This window comes from Alligator sinensis, unplaced genomic scaffold, assembly GCF_000455745.1.
Source record: "Alligator sinensis unplaced genomic scaffold, ASM45574v1 scaffold998_1, whole genome shotgun sequence".
NCBI lineage: Eukaryota > Metazoa > Chordata > Crocodylia > Alligatoridae > Alligator > Alligator sinensis.
In genome coordinates, this window is record NW_005842630.1 from 77,557 (window position 1) to 94,928 (window position 17,372).

Genomic DNA, 17,372 nt, shown 5'->3' on the forward strand with positions numbered 1-17,372 from the left:
GTCTGCCGCTGGGGCAGCAGGTGGGTTGAAGCCACCTCTTTGGACCCTCGGGCTTCCTCCCCCTACCCCGCTCCCTGTCCTTTGTGGGGGCCACTCTCACCTGGAAGCTGTCTTGCTCCCCCGCCTCTGGGGCCTGGAGCTGCAGTGGAGCAGCACACGCAAAGGTGTGTCGTCCCCCCACCCCCTGCAGCCCCAGCCGGTGCTCACTGCATCCCCAGGCAAGTCGAGGGGGTTTGGAGGGAGCCCGTGCCCCATGGGGTCTCGCTGAAGCCCCTGGGGATGAAGTGAGTTGCTCAAGGTGCATGGGCAGGCAGTGACAGAGTGCAATCCACCCCCTGTCTTTGGCACCCCTTTCTTTCTTCTCTGGCCACAAAGCTTGCCAGGCCTCAGCAGTCCTGCAGCCTCCTTTCAGAGCCAGCCCCAGGGGTTGGGGAAAAGACTTTGAGGGGTTTTCCAGCCAAATAAGTTTGCCCAGAGAACTGCTTAAAGGTGTCCCTGTCTCTTCCTGCAAGGTATGGTAAGCTCTGACCCTGCCAAATTGGTGCCATGGACATGAGCCTGGGGGCTTTAACACCATCCTCTTGTACCCAACACCTGCAGCTCCCTAGTCCTGAAGAATTTCCAGAGGGGAAAGTAAAGCATCCTGGGCTGGTCACTGCAGCACCAGCTGCTCAGTGCTGGAGTTAGTTAGCTAGTTAGTTAGTTAAGGAAATTTTTTTGTGTTCCCAGCTAAATCAAGTTCAAATCCATGAGTCAGTCCAGAACCATAAGTGGCCCGACAACCGGCAAACATCCTCCACCCCCACCTGGGGCTTCAGATATTTCCAATTCTTTTGGCAGACAACCTATGTACAGGCCCAAGCCCAGAGGCTTGGGGTTTGGATGCCCCCAAGTTTCACCTGCCCTCAGCCATATGGCTGCAGGCACAAGCTAGGGAGGAGTCTTCCATTTCCATAAAGTGAACTTTAAGCCCCAACACCTCAGCGAGTACTAAACCATGCCAGAAGAACAGTTATCCCTAGGAATGCTTAAGGAAGACTGCCCTCATGGATCCAGATATGTGGTGTTTCCCCTGCCAGGTAAGTATGATAAGAACAGGCACACTATACTTGATTTGGGCCAAAAGGCTGATCAGCAATGCTCAGAGCTGGTGCTAGTACTGGGGAGGGCTGGGGCACCTGCTTCTCTCAGTACCCACTCCGAGCCCACCTCTTCCTAGTGGGACAGTGCCCCTAGCTATGGGGCACTGGGGGGGAAAGCCCTGCTCCCAGCATCACATTCCCCCTAATGCTGCATTTGGGCCAACACTGTATGTTGGGGGAGCAACTCCAGAGGAAGGCCTGAAATATGAACCAGCATAGCTGTCCCCTATCTTTCCCTCTCTGCCCCTCCAGAGGCTTGCCTCATGCGCCTCATGATGTATGCTTCAACCCTACTGAGGCACGTGGCTTGTGCAGCTTAGCTGGCCTGCAGCATGGCAGGGAGCTGCTCTCACAGCCAACTCAGCCTGGTTCTTGGCAGTTTCACATGACTCAAGTTCCTTTTTTCACTGTTTCACATTGCCTGAGTTCCCTTTCTGGCCCTGCACCCGTCTCTCCCAAAATAGCTCATACTGCCTTTCATTCTCAGTTCCCTATTTGCAGTGTGGCTTCTACCATGCTGCTGATAAGGGTTTATGGGGAACAGTGAGGATGGAAAGAAATATCCAACAGATCTATCAGCCCACCAGATCAGGCCTGAGCGTGTCTGTGGGGCTATGTCCCTGCCTCCTGCCCAGCCCTTGGGGCAGAGCTAGTGTAGTTTACATGGGCATTGAGGCTGCATTGTGATAAGGGCCAGACCCTGTGACTGAAGGCTGCACAATGATGCAGGTCACCCTGGTGGTTGTGCACGTTATTTCCAGGTGCTCATCATTGGAGATCAGCATGTGGCAAACATCCTGGCTCTAAAGCAGAAATTAGCCAGCGACAGCAGTAGGTTGTCATCATCTGGGAGTCTGCCACTAGAAGGCAGAAGTGTAACATACTGAGATAGGTGGATCAGGTGTGCACTACAAACTCCATACCTAAGCAGGCTGTACCCACCTTCTGGGGCTGGGTATGCCCTGGGTCATGCTACCCTCTGCCCCAGCCACACAGTTCTTCACAGGCACAAAGAGTGCAGTGTTGGCATTGCCAACCTATGGCAAGGGAGAGTTCCCAGTGGCCTATGCGTGCACACAGTAACCAAGGGGGCTTTACCAGGGCCACCGGCAGCCAAATAACACCAGCTCACCCAGGCCCAAGATTACAAAAGGGCAGCTCTGCACCCACCAGCCTAGCCTCTAGGGGCAGTACCGTGCAGGGGCAGCAGCAGTCAGTTTATTTGCTCTACCCTGCAGGCAGCCTGTCACTGCAGGCAACTGTCCAGGATGCACTTGCCCCTGTGGTATCCCAGGCCCAATAGCCATGCTGCCAACCCATCCCTGACACAGCACTGCTTTTCCTTTTGATCTGGGGAATGGGTGGAGCCCTCTGCTGACAGGATGGGGGAAGGCATGGGGGGCAGCACAGCAAAGATCTATGCTGGCCTTTTCATTCTCACCAGTAGCATGAGTGGGAATCAGGAAAGGGGGTGCGGTGAGGCCTTATCTCCTGTTAAGGCAGTGGTTCCCAACCTTGGGGTTGCGACCCCATTTGGGGTCACAATGATAAAAAATGGGGTCACAAAGAAACTCGAAAGTGTGGACTGATTATGATGAAAATTACAGAAAAAAGCAAGGGGCTGCTTGGGGCTGGGGGGAGCAGGAGGAGGGGGTACCACATGCATGTACGTACTCACACATGCATGTGGCAGCCCGGCAGCCTGGAGAGCACCTCCTGCAGCCCCCTCCAGCATCTTCCTCCAGGTAAGTTTATTAGGCGGGGAGGGCAGATTGAAGCCCCCATAGCGAGGGAGGGAGTGGGGCAGGGCTGGGGCTAGGAGTGCTGCCCAGCCAGGCTGCTGCATGGGGCCCAGGGCCCGGGTGGGAATGCGGGGCCTGGCTGGGGCAGCAGGATGGAGCCACAGGTGGTTTGTTTGGGGAAGTGGTGTGGGGGCTGGCTCCCTGCTGCTGTGCGTACTCCTGGGGAGGGAGGCATGGGGGGGACATATGCCCCCCCAGATCTGTGCGCAGGGCAGGAGCACATGTGGGCTGCAGGCTTGGGGTTCTCTGCCCTACTGCTCTCCCACCTGCTGGGCTATGAAGGCCCCTGGGGGGCAGGCGGGCAGGGGAGAGGCAGTATCCTCCCCCCGCTCCCCGCCACAGGTTCCACTCTAGCCATACCGCCCACGGGGCGGAGGGAGCATTGATTTTGTCTGCATCATTTTGGGGTGGCAAAAAATTTCCAATGTTTAAATGAGGTCATGCTGAGAAAAAAAGGTTGGGAAGCACTGTAGTAAGAGCTGTGAAGGGCATACAGGGTTTGCTCCTGCTTTCTTGGATCCCAGCCCTGTTCAGTTTTTTCCTAGGCAGGAGCCAATGTAGGTTATGGAGAGCATGCTCAGTGCAACTGCCATTGGCCCAGCATGGCTGGGGAAACTGCTGGGTGTGACAGCTGTGACCCAGTGTGGCCAGGAAGCATGCTGGGTATGGTGCTGGCAACTAGACCTGGCTGGGGAGCGAGGGACTGTTCAGAGACTGCAGGAGTGAAACCTGCGGAAGCTGAAGGATGCAATTCAGAGACTTATTATAGCGGAAGTGGGGGATTGAAGACATCCAAAGTTGCCTCCTTGACCTCATGACTATGCCTCTAATGAGTTTCAGGTGTCTGCTCCAAACCCTGGAGCTCCTCAGGAACTAACCAGAAAAACCAGTTGATCTGGGCCAGATCCTTATCTGAAAGTGCCGCAGCATGTTCACCCACTCTTTCTCCATGTTCAGCCTGAGGGCAGTACCCAGCCAGGAGGTTCCTGCCTGAATGGCTAATGGCCGGGGAATTAGGAGCAGCTATCTAGCAAGGACAGTATAAGGGTCAGAGGGCAGGCAGGAGGAGAAGTTATGTCATAGGAGGGCTCAATAGCCCTGCAGCTTCCCCTGTCCCCAGCTGGCACCAGGACAGGAGCTTAGCTGGGGAAGGGGTGGTGATGGGGCGGGGGTGTCCTTCCTTTGTGTACCTAGGCAAGGTGCCATTCCCTGGAGCAGCTGCCAAGAGATGGGAACAAGGCTCAGTGGGCTCCTGGGCTGATCCAGAAGGGCAGTGCTAGTGAGATCTGCTTCCTGCTTTCAGTCCCATCACAGCCAATCAGGTCCCTGGCTTGCAGGCAGCCGCTCAGGGAGCAGCTGAGCTGGGAGATGAAGCCAGGGGCATCATGTAGCTGGTGTCTGTGTCGGTCCTGGCCTTGGCGAGGCCTTTCTTGGGGGTAGATGGTGTGAAGGTAAGGAGCAATGGTGGGAGGCAGTGCCCGCTTGTGCTCAGTTCTGTGAAGCAGCGCGGCCTGGATACAGCTGGCAGAGACTGGTCCCCTTGACAAGAAGAATGGGGTGGGATCGCATTGCTGGGGATGGTGCCAAGGAGGAGGCGGGTAGGTGCCATGACAGGGGATCCCTCCCAAGATGCATTGAGTGTCCTCCTAATGGGGGCTCTGCCAGATAGGCAGTTTCATTGGCATGGAGGCGTGGCAAGGGCTTCTGGTACATCCCTATTGGGCAAGGTGCCCAGGCGATGAGTGGCAGGGAGCAGGGATGCACCAAAGGCTCCTTGGTAACACGATCACCCACCTTTGTCTGTACTGTCAGGGACATGCCCACCTGCACCCAAAGCCTCTTGCCAAGTACATGTACAAGGGAGGTTTCTTGGGCTAAGCGCAAGGCAGAGGAGGGTAGGTTGCCTGTATGCAGGGGTAGGGGAAATAGGCGGGTCAAACCTTTTCTCTGGACCCAGTTGGGCAGTTTGAGGTGAGAGCAGCCTGCAGGTGGCAAGGGTGTAGAGCAGGGACATTGGCACCAAGTTTGCTCTCTTATTCCTGGCCTTGGGGCTTGCTGGGCCAAAGGATGTGGGGGCAGTGGCAGCAGACAGTGAGAGCACATGACATGTAGCTACATGGCCTTTCGTGTCAGGAGAATTCATGTGTGTACATGGGCAGCACTTTCTTTTTAATTACATGGTTATAAAATTGTCATGTGTTGAAGGTGTGGGAGGTTGTATGTGTACCTGGGAATGTGCGTGTGCTTGAATGTGTACAGGGGCATGCAGGACTGTCTGCAGGCACATGGGCCGCACAAACTTACAAGCGCCTCATAGTTAAGTTTCTTTACCTGGCAGGGGAAACACCATGTATCTGGGTCCATGAAGGCAGTTTTCCTGAAGTGTTCCCAGGGATAACTGTTCTTCTGGCATGGTTTAGTACTCGCTGAGGTGTTGGGGCTTAAAGTCCACTTTATGGAAATAGGAGGCTCCTCCCTAGCTTGCTTCTGTGGCCATATGGCTGAGGGCAGGCGAAACTTGGGGGTATCTGAACCCCAAGCCCCCAGGCTTGGGCCTGCATGTAGGATGCCTGCCAAAAGACTTTTGAAATACCTGAAGCCCCTGGTGGAGGATGTTTGCTGGTTATAGGGCCACTTATGGTTCTGGACTGACTCATGGATTTGGACTTGATTTGGCTGGGAACACAAAACATTTCTTTAAAAAAACCCAGGGAGGCATGCACAGGTGCTGGGTGTGCATCTCTGGCTCCATCTGTATCATGTTGTGTGTGCACCTGTGGACAGCTGGTTGTGTTTCAAGCTCTGACACATGATTGACAGATTATGGCAGCAGCAGGGCCTAACCTAGCCTGGGGGCCATTCCTTATAATAAAGCCCCTGTGTCCCATGCAGAGATGTAACAAAGGACATGATAACAGTTTTTAAATCCTTGAATGCCTGCCATAAAGAAGAGGGAAAACACTTTTCTCGCTTACTGCAGAGAGTAGGACACAAACCAATGGCTTGAAGTAGCAGCAAATTATGTTTAGGCTGGATGTCTGGAAAACACTTATTTATTGTTAGAACAGTGAGACAGTGGAATAGACTGCCTAGAGAAGTTATGGACTGATCACTGGAGGTGTTCAAGGGGAGGTTAGAAAGCCAGTGGTTGGGGATGATCTAGGAGTAGCCCCTGAGGAGTTAAAATAACTCCCTCTTTGCAGACAGCTCTACTCCTCTCACAGGCACTCAAGCATCTTGGGATACAAAGCCACATGGATCTTTCCATGCAGGAAAGGGGACAATGTTCCCCTTGTTCTATACATAAAAGACAATGGGCCAAATGTAGCTCAGTGTAGCTGAAGGAGGACATTCTTTCCTGCAGCTACAACCAGTGACCCAAGTGAAGTGCATGTCTCAGTGTACACGCAATCACAGGCTTCACACCTGGAAATGTAGTGTGATGGGGCTGCTTTTGATGCCCTCCTGCTGTTCCCAAGACTTTGGTCTGCAGCATGCTCCAGGGCAGCCATTGGGGTTGGCCCTGTAGGAAGACCTTCCTGGCCTATTACCTGGTTTTGCAGGAGGAGGAGTGGGTACATAGGGCATGTTTGGGAGTGTCCTGACTTGGCCATGCTGCCAAGCCATGAATCCTGCCACAGATTCTAGAGAGACCCACTCACTCATCCCACTGGACTCAGCAATAGTTAAAGGGTTTCCCAGATTGAGTGACATGCAGGCATTCCCCCACTGCAGCAAAGGAGCCAGTGAGTGGAGTCCAGCTTCTGGGGTGTGTTGGCTGATCAACTTGGGACACCAGACTTCTCACAGCTTGATTCCTCTATAGAGAAAACCCAGCAAAGAGCCCAGTGGGGTCCAGTAGTGATTCTTTGAGATTTGTCTGGAGAACCTCTGCTTTCAGGGGCTGGCAGCATTGGCAGGTGTCACTTTCTGTTCTTGAGCTGGGGCTTTACTATCAAAAGCCACTGTTCCACAGGTCGCAGTACTACCTCACCCAGTCTGCATTCTGCACAACTTTAGTGCCATCTGATGATCCCAATTGTAATTATTGCTCTTTATAATTTATACGATCAGAACATATGATAATGCTAACCTTAGCAATGATAGATGGTAGGTGGGATTACAACTGAGCGCAATGAAAAATGAAAGAGAATGCAAATGAAACTGGCAACAGTTGTTTTTTACCCTGTTTCCCTTCTAGAGGCAGATGAGAGCTACCCCTCTTTTAAGCCTTTGGCCTCAGCTCTTTCCTGCAGTTAGAAATAAGCAGCCTCAGAAAATCATAACATTATGCATGTTCAGTGATAACCACCCCCCACCCCGCCAACACACAGATCGGTTCCTTTGATCTGAGCAAATCCACTGTTCCTGTTATAACCCTGTGGGCTATAGGGACAGCTCTCTTCTGCACAGCTCCTGACAGAATACTTCACCAGCCTCAAAACTCCATCATCCCTACTAACTGCTGGAAAAAAGAGGCAGGCCAAACCTTTTGAGTCAGAGGTATTGCCTCTGTGCCAGACTCTGGAGAGCAGGGGACCAGAACTGGATGAAATTCTTCAAGTGAATCATACAAAAAACTAGAACTCTTGGTTCCAAAATGACACCTTTTATTAGACCAACCAGAAAATGGCAAGAAAACTGTCCTTTTCTGCAAGCTTTTGGGAGCAAAGTCCCTTTGTCAGGCTCTGGGAAAAGTGTAGATGGTACAAGATGGTAAAAAAAGTCCCCATAGGTAGGAAATAAACTTCATTTTTGCACAGAGGGAGCTGAAGATGGAAGGCTGTCCCTCTGGGTTCCTGAGTGTCTTTGTGAGCTGTGTTGAGTAGCTCTTTGATGTGTTGATCAGGTAGAATTCCTTCCCTGGAGGTGTCAGATGGCTGGCAGGGAGGTAAAAAAAAAAACTTCCTTGTTGTTCTGCAATTCAAGTGAATCACTTATTCATGAAAAATACTCTTTCAGGATGATCAAAACTATTCACATATTCAGGTCCAATTTGCCAAGACGTTCCAAGTGAAAAAACGGGGCAAAAATGTTTTTTGGAAAAAGTCAAATGTTTTGCTTCAACAGTTTCTAAATACAGTGTTTAAAAATGTCATTGCAAAACAGTGTTTCAAGGCTGATTTTTGCAAAGTAGCACTGAAAAATAAAGTGGCCTTCTTCTTCCTGAAAACTAAAGGAAAGGCTGAAAAAAAATGTTTAATTTGACCTGAAATGGAATGCTGTTTAAGTTTCTGTTTTGATGAGAAAACAGAAACTTTTAATTTGGGCAGACCCGAAACAAAACCTTGCTTAGGTTTTTTTTTTTTTTTTCTGTTTGGCCCCTGAACCAAGTCATTGGTTATCCACACAATTCTACTGTAGACTCTCTGTATGCATGGTTATACCACCTGGGAGAAAAATGGTCCAAGTCCCTCCTACTCTAGTGAATTTGAAGCATATCTGGAACTAGACTGTGACCAACGTTGTCTCTGCCAAGTGCTTTGAAGAAGAAACCCATGTGAACACTTATGCCTCTGGGTACAAAATAACCTAGAACAGGGAAAGGAAAGGATACTTTGTTCTTGACAATACATTGTGATATGCTGTTCCAATCTTTTCCTCATGATGTTTATGGCAACATGTCCAGGTCAGATATTAGCCGAGTACCCTCATGACGTGTAACAGGAATTCTGGATTGTTGTCTCTTCCTGAGAACTTGGTTGTGTCTTGTGTCCTGAATCTGGGGCCATCTCATGTGGGGGAAGAGGGAGAGGATATTCCACTGGTCATAGGAGGTTCCTGTTTGACTGCTGTTTATCTAGGCCTCATCTCAGATTTAAATCTCAACTGGCAGGGCTCCAAACTTCTTCACTGCTAGTTGCGTTACCCCCACACTGATTTTGAAACAGAATTTGTTTTCCCAGCAGGAGCCTGTTGCTCACTCTGAGGTCTGGGCTACGCCAAGCTACAGCCATAGTAATGGGGTGACCATTTCTCAAAGGCTCTGTCAGTTCTGGATAGATGGATGATGTGTCTAACTGAAATCACCATTTTCTTTGGGTGCCAAAATCTATTAGTAGCCTGGGTTCTGTCCAAACATTAGGAATAAAGTATAATTCTGGCACAGATTATGGCCTTGTAGGCAGATAGCAAGGAAGTAACAGACTGGATCCAATGAGACTTTTACTCTGAATGCATGGCTACCCTTGATTTTTAATTCCAGCCACATTCATAGATGTTAGGGTTGGAAGGGACCTCAGTAGGTCATCGAGTCCAACCCCTGCCCTGGGCAGAAAAGAATGCTAGGGTCAGACAACTCCAGCTAGGTGCTTGTCCAGTCTCCTCTTGAACACCCCCCCACAAGGTAGGGGACAGCACAACCTCCCTTGGAAGCCCATCCCAGATTCTGGCAACCGTTACTGTATTGTATTTCTTGTCCTTGACGGAGTGAACCTGAGCTAGAAATCCATGCACTAGAAAGTATTTCATAGAATCAGAGAAGTAGGGCTGAAAGGGACCTCCAGGAAGTCATCGAGTCCAAATCCCTTCCCGAGACAGGATCATCCTTACCCAAACCACCCCACACAAGTGCATTGCCTAACCTCTTAACAAAACTACACCAACAACCATAAGACAGCTACAAAACATAGCACCCTAATCTACCACAGGTAAATCAAGGGGACAACAGAGGCCAACCTCATGCTGCCGCAAGGTTAAAATAAGCCTGATACATCCAAGGAAGAGGGCCATGGCCCCCACCATACAGGAAGGGAAAACCCCCCAAAGTCCATACCAGTCTTCCTTTGTGAACTCAAATATGGTGATTGGTTTGACCCTGAGCAGAGGGCAAAGACCCTCTAGCCAGGAACCTCTGGCTGCAAGTGTCAGCAGAAGCAGTGGCACACCCCAGTCAAAATCCCCAGTCTTGGCTGTAGCCAGCACCCAATGCTTCTGAGGAAGGTGAAAATAACCCCCAAACAAAACCTGACATCTATATCACCTGGAGGGGAAAAGAAATTCCTTCCCAGCCCCATGTGGCAACTAGCAAACCCTAGAGAAGCATGGGAAGTATCCATAGTAGGGCACGGGGTTAGGTGCTTCTAGATCTTCCCTGATCAATGCCTGCTCAACCTCTTCTTGAACACCTCCAATGACAGAGACTTCACAACTTCCCTAGGCAGTCCATTCCACTACCTCACTTCTTGGCACCGCACTAGTTGCAACCCTTCTAAACTTGCATTAGCATTCAGAACAAAAGGCATGCTGGGGTCAGCAAAGGTTAGGACTTGGTCACAAATTAGGTGGTGACTGATTTCCTGAAATGCCTTTTCATGTTTCTTATTCCATTGAGTCCCAAAGGGCTCCATGGGGTTATGCTGTTTGGGTTTGGATATCTTTGGGAGCTGTTTCTTAATTCTCAGCTTAATTTTCCTTTCCCCCACCCCTGGTTGATGAAGTATTAGAGTGGGAGCCAGTTAGCAGTAAAATAATGTGATTCCAGATGTGATTTGTGAAAATGACAGTCACCCAGTGCTATGCCCTTATGGATGAACATGATTAAGACAAAGATAATTTCTACAGAAGCTCATTAAACAAAGCCCCACAACACGATATCCTCATTGTCACAGGGGTGATGTGAATGTGCAAATAGGAACACATAATCATTAAGTAAGAACACAATTGGCTCATGCAGAATTTGCTCCTATAATGTCAACAGAGAATGACTTGTGGAGCTTTACAAGAAGCAAGGGAGTTTTGTGGCATCTTTTATTGGATTAACAAGCTTTTAGACACAAAACACCCTTCTTCAGGTCTGTGGTACTTTGATATTGAAATCAACTCCTTATCTCAGGAACATATCATGAAATGCTTCTTAAAGCAATTAATTGTCATTTAGTGTAACAGAGCATCCAATAGACCTCTCTTGCACTTACAAAGTTTTGTTCATTCCTTCTGGGTGTTGAGGCTTAGAGCTGGTCAGGCACCAGTAGCAGCAGTTGTCTACCCATTGGCATCATGGAAAGGAAATAAAGAAAGTAACTTTAAATAAAGTGAGCATGTAGATAAATTACCCCAGACTTACAGACCCCTAAGCCTAACCCCTGTGTCCATCCATTCCTCCCACCCGGTGCCTGCCTGCTCCACCACTCCACTGATTTTGGAGCAGGTGGGGCATGTTAGGATTAGGGTGAGAAGATTCCTACCACCTGATGGGCATTCTAGGGGAAGCATTCCAGGGAAGATGCAGGACTTTTTTCACCACGGGTTGTGGGGCATGGAAGATATCTACAGCCCTTGAAGAGCCTTATGTCACCCCTTGTCTGTTCAAGGGGTGAGAGGCAGAGACAATGCAGAACAATCTGTCCTGGTGTCCCCAGTGTAGTGATCACTGGGTTCAAATAAACACAGGCATACATGAAGGACAAGAACAAAGAGTTAATTTTACTGTGGAGCAGTAGGCAACATCTGCACATCCTTTGTTTCTCTTTAACTAACCAACTGCTATTACTTAACTGAGGGATCATCTCCCAGTTCTCAACTCCCTGTTAAGGAGCATCTGTAAATTATAACTTCCATCACTACATCTTCCCTCTTAACAATAACTACAAAAAAAAATCAGTTAACACAGAAAGCTATTAACACCCATCTACAGAGCAAAGGTTACTAGCACACCATTCTGGAGTGAGTCTTTATCACTAACGTTCCTATTCATCTTTTTCTGCACCTCTTTTAACAAGTCTCTGGGAGTCTTTCAGGAGGTTTTAATTTTTTCACCAACCCACAAAGTATCAAATCTAGTTTCTGATTATTTTTGGTGGGAAACTTTTCTTCCAAGTCTTGATAGACTTGAGTCCTTATGCTGGGATCTGACAGATTTACACTTTTGGCAGTTGTGCTTCTGCACATAGCACAAAGATCATTAGCTACTGACTGCTGAGGCCGATTTCCTCTTTCTGCATGGTATTTGTGTTTCCCTAGGTACGTTTCTTTCCATTAGAAAATGGCTGCTTATAACAGGGGGCTTCCTGAGGACCCATCTGACATTGGCCCACCCACCTGTTTCTATGGGCAACCACCCACCTCCTCGTCTGCCATGCCTTGATATACAATTAGGATATTAATTAGGTGGGAGGCTGCCCATTCTTGCCCCAATGCCAAGAGGGCACTACCTGCAGCTCCATTCCTCCCCTACACTGCAGGCCAAGCCTCACAGATGGCATTCAAATGACACAATGCTCCCGACCTACAGCTGGACCAAGCTTAGGCCTCGTTGTAAGGCCTCAGACACACACACGTTCATACCATCCTTCTCTCACTAGGGGGTGGAGTGTGAGAGGCCCTCTCACAGGGTCTCTTTCATGCCTCAACAACTTATACCGCCTTGCTCCCTTTTAGAGCTAGCCTCTTTGGCCCATAGGCTTTAGTTAGCTCATACCTTGGGTGGTAGACGTACTATCTTTTGGGTCTCTCCCACGACCCTCACCAGGCTAGTGGCCAGCCAATTACCCAACCAGTTCCAAGCTTGCTCTGGCCCCTCCCAGGGCAACTCTATAGACTTACACATACTGGGCTCCCAGCCCTCCAGTTTTCCCCCTCACTGGGGCTCATCTCTGCCCCCCTCACTGCGGCCACCCCCTCACTGGGGCCCCACATCTCACACCGCCCCCTCACTGGGGTCAGAGGGCTTCCCTCCCTGGTAAGGCTCAGGTGGCCATAGCTGTGCCTGACCCCTTCTGGGTCTTGCACCCTCCCTGGGCTCAGGTGGCCACAGCCATGCCTGGCCCCCTTGTACCCACAGTTGTTAACACCACTGGCCCCACACCAGGCCCCAGAATCCTTCAATCCAGACCCCAACCAGATCTCTCTGATCAGTGGCTGACTCCGCCTTCATTCTGGGCTGCCTAGCTCCCTGAACTCTCCCCTCTCCTGGGACCTTTGGCCACACAGGCCCTGGCCTCACCTCCAAGGCCAGTCAGAAACCCCAGGCCCTCAGCTCTGGGCATCCCTTGCAGTGGGCCCCTGGCCCTTTTAACCCTTCTGGTCCTGGCCCCAGCATTGACCAGTTGAGGGTGGTTTGAGTCAGACCTCTGAGCCTCTAGCCCACTCTCTCTCCTGGGTCCACCTTCTTGGCTCTACTATGGTGTAACCCACCCACTTGTGGGAGTTGGGGTTATTAAGGCACCCTGACCCACCTTTCACCAGGGTGGTAACTGGCCTGACATTTCCTGGAGGTTCCCACACCACTGGGAGCCGCACCAGGCCACCCACTCCCGGCAAGGTGCAGTTTTAGGTCATGCCCAGGACCAGGAGCCTCCAAACCATCCTCTACAGCTCCTGCCCTTACCTTCAGGATGTTGTATACCACCTTGCAGCCAGGCAATATTTCTGCCTGGCCTGCCAGCAGCGAACTGCTCTGTTTATATAGGCGGCCAGAGATCTAAAATGGCCACTGCAATCAAGTACTCCTAGGCTGCTTGGCTCAGCTCTTAAAGTGGCAGGCACCAACAGTGCCCTGCCACACTGCTTCTTCTGTCTTCAGTTGGTATCCTCCTGAGCACGTCTACACATGCTATTAGCATGTAGCAATATACTCTGGTACATATCATGCTAGAGTTTATTGCTCCTGGACATGCTGTTTGAATGTGTGCCTGGGACTGCAGGACATTATGCTGGGTCAGCCCTGCTTGGCAGGAGGCCTGAAGGGTCAGCTTGCCAGCCCAGAGGTTCTCTGACCCAGCTCAGTGTGCTGCAGAGGGGCTGGCTGGGGCATGAGGGTGCTCCAAGTGCAGGGCTAGCCAGCTGGCAGCCCCCACACTGAAGCACCCTTGTGCCCCAGCTACTTGCATCAGCATCTACACGTGCGCTGTTGTGGAGTAAAAAACTCTGCAGCAGGATATTTACAAGTACTATCCTGCAGCAGAGTTTATTAGTTTTCTGGGGCCTAATAGGGCCACGTGTGTAGACGCAAGATGTTTACTGCGGAGCTAATTAGTCTATGCTGCAATAAACATCTCTTGTAGATGCGCCCCCTAAGACAACTGTCCAGATTTTGTCCATGATGACCAAGAGGATCATTGTGAGGTATGAATGCTGTGTCTTTTTGTACTGCAAACACATATAATTAGATTTAGTTTCTCACATGCTGCCAGATTCAAAATTGGTGTCACCTCCAAAGGTACCACTTTGAATGGGAGTTTGTACACTATTTTTATATTGGATGCTAGTGATGCATCTGCCTTTCACCAATATATTTGTTTCTGAATAGCCAGCTAGTTTGACATTTGTTGGACTCATTTTTGGTTTCAACTTAATTTTGTTTTTTCATCCTATGGTAAAATATTAACCTGAGCTCCAGTGTCCACTTTAAAAGTAACTGTTGTTCTTTGCACTTGCACTGGCAAAATCCATTCCATCTCATTGCTTTTTCTTGATTCTACCATACCTATATAAAATTCTTCTGGTATTCTTTCAACTGCATGCACCTGAGGGTTTTGTGTTTGAGATCTGCAGTCCCGGGCAACATGGTTCCTCTTGTTACAGTAAAAGCAAAGATTTCCAGGCACAGCACAATGTTTGGGGCCAGGCTTCTTTCCACTCTCGGTACTCACCTGCTTGTTTGCTCTCTCTCCCTTTACCATTCTACTTGCCAATGGAAAATTCCACCCTGTGAAATGGCTTTTTCTGGCCTCATTCTTTCATGTCTACTGCATAGATGACCCACTTTGGTACAGCCATTACAGGTAGTGCTAGAAAATTTCTCTGGGGAAAGAAGTTCCTGGTGGAAAATGCTATTTTTTTCAGGGAAAGCCAGTTTTCTTCTATGAAGAAACCCTCTAGCATCTGTGTGATAGCTTTCTGTGCCAGGGAGAAAAGGCCTTTTTCCTGGTGCAAATATGTCTATCCATAGAACAATGAATGGTAGCTATCACTTGCTTTACATTTCATTGTCTTTCAGACAGCCTTTGAGAGGGTTTTTTGGCAGATCCCGGGAATCTATAGATTCCTGTATGAAACTATCCAGGGGTTCTGGAGTCTTTATCAAGATGCTAAATGGGCTGGCATCTGCAACCCAGAATTAGCCAACTGGTTGAACTTTACCAATGGAGTTACACAAGGCATGTCCTCTTCACTTTAGTGCATGGTGCTCCTATGAATATGGCTACATGGCCAGCCTAGGTCAAACTGCTTAATCATCTGGTCTTATCCTCACCCAGTCAAAAAAGAAAAGAAAGGTTATGGAAGTTCATAACATTTCAGATGGTTCTGTCATTCAAAAAGAAGTAGCTTTGAGTACCACTGATGGGTTTACTTACCTTAAGAAAGGCAACATTTTTCCTAACTCTGCTAACAAAATTTACAATGAACTGCTTTTTAGATGCTCCCATCAGCAGAGAAGTGTAGTTCTAAGGGTTGGTCTTTGGCTGTCTATATTGCCTAATTTTTGCAAGTTGGTGTACACAGCACATGCAGTAAGGATACTTGTTGGATTTTCGCCTCAGATGATCCTACCACCCCTCAGGCACCAGGGACCAGTAGTGTAACTTGGGGTGGGTGAATGAGGCATCAGCCCCAGGCACCCACTTAGAGGGGGTGCCAGAATGAGGGCTCCACAAGGAGTTTGTGGTGCTGGAGCAGCAGTCAGTAGATGCAGGCACTCCGTGCTGCTGCTGTAAGAGCAGCAGCAACAACAACCTCTCCATGTAAACAGCAGCTGGGGTCTTTACATTTCCAGGGAAAGGTAAGAATGACCTCTCCCCTTCCCCTCTTGCTTTCTGGCATCCCCCCTCACCACAGTTTTGCCTACAGTTGACACCCCAGCTCCCAGCACAACTTGATTCTTGCCTGGAGGCCCTTTGTGTTCCTCTTGGATGGTCAGCTTTCTCCATGTTAACCCCCTTAAGTCTTCTAGAAGCTACAGCATAAAGATGGTGGGTTTCCAGGTGTCTAGGAGCCATGCTCCTATCTGTGTCCTGCTGTAATTAGAAAGCATGTTAAATCAATGCAATTCTCCATGATCACTGGCCATTCCTTTAGCATCAGGGCAAACCAGACCTTTAGGGGCTAGCAAGTCTCTTCTGCCAACTACATCTTTATGGAGTTCCAGGGGGACAGTGGCCTACGCCTGGAACAGGTATTGGCCCTTCCTCAAGCCAGTCAGACTGTACGGTCAAGGGATTAAGCCTTTCTTGTAGAAGGAGTAGGAAGGAGTAGGAGTATGGGGTGTAAGCAGGAGGAAGTATGCCTGCTGATTGCAAGTAGGAACCCAGACTTAGTAGGGCTTACAGAAACCTGGTGGGACCCTACCTATGACTGGGCAGTGGGCATTCGGGGGTACACCCTATATAGAAGAGACAGGACAGAGAGGAAAGGTGTGGGGGTTGCACTCTATGTCAAAGAGCACCTCACATCATCAAGGATTAGCTTTGGGTTAAAGGAGGGTCAGGCAGAGACACTATGGGCCAAACTACAAGGGGGGTGTTGCGAAAGGGACCTTACGGTGGATGTCTACTACAGACCACCCAACCAGGGGGAAGAGCTAGACCAGGACTTCTCCAGTCAGCTTATGGAGGTGGTTAGGTCAAGGGATGTTATTGTCATGGGTGACCTAAACTACCCAGACATTTGCTGGGAGGAGCAGACAGCCAGGTCTGACCGCTTGCATAGGTTCCTGGCTGTATTACAGGACCTTCACCTTATCCAGGAAGTGCACAGCCCCACTAGGGGTAACGCCTTGCTGGACCTGGTCCTAGCCACGGGGCATGACTTGGTGAGGGGACAGCAGGTCCTTGACCACCTGGGCAATAGCGATCATCACCTGCTGGATTTCACTATCCAACGCAGGGCGTCTAGGTGTGGAGCCTGCGCCCCTCTCGCTGCCCAGTCTATTGGGGCTTTGCCTCTCTCCTCAACTCGCCTGCCATGACTTGGATGTTAAATGTACTTTAAGAGGGGTCTATAGTGGAGATCTTAGCTCGGATGGGCCTCCTGATAGACGGTGGTACTCACAGTCATCCGACGCGGTGTTCCACGGAGCTCCACCTCCCCTACACCCCGTCCACGCGCCAGCCATTGGGTGATGCATTCTAGATGTTTCCAGGCCTCGTATGACGGCCTCAGACCAGTTCTTCTGTCCCCGGTTGCTCTCCCTCCTTCTTGGAGAGATTTCTCTTTTTTTCTCTTTTTTACAGAAAATACTCCTCCGAGTTAGGAGGAGCTGCAAGGTGATCCCCCTGATTCCAGCTCCCTCCTGGATCCTCAGCTGTCTCCTCTCCCCTGCCAAAAGCAGGGAGCTCCCTTGCCTCCTGAGCACAAGCCACTTCAGGAGACTGAGAGAGTGCCTCGGCTTGCACTCTCTGTCTGCCTCCTGCTCTGGCTACCACAGAAGGCTTAAAGCCCTTCCCCAAGCTGCCTGCTTGAGACCCGCAGGCGGAGGGCTCTCCTCTCC

General features: G+C 50.0%; 1 protein-coding gene across 4 annotated transcripts in view; it reads left to right on the top strand.

Annotated features, from left to right (window-relative positions):
• Positions 1-17,372, top strand: part of LOC102380358 (aldehyde dehydrogenase family 3 member B1-like) — a 48,910-nt gene continuing 31,538 nt past the window's right edge. For 2 of the 4 annotated variants that reach the window (XM_025215216.1, XM_025215217.1), the window contains exon 1: positions 1-20. The gene's annotated coding sequence lies outside the window, so the exon portion shown is untranslated. Of the gene's footprint in view, positions 21-1,060; positions 1,080-17,372 lie in introns of those variants that run through there. The other 2 variants (XM_025215219.1, XM_025215218.1) reach the window with 2 other exon arrangements.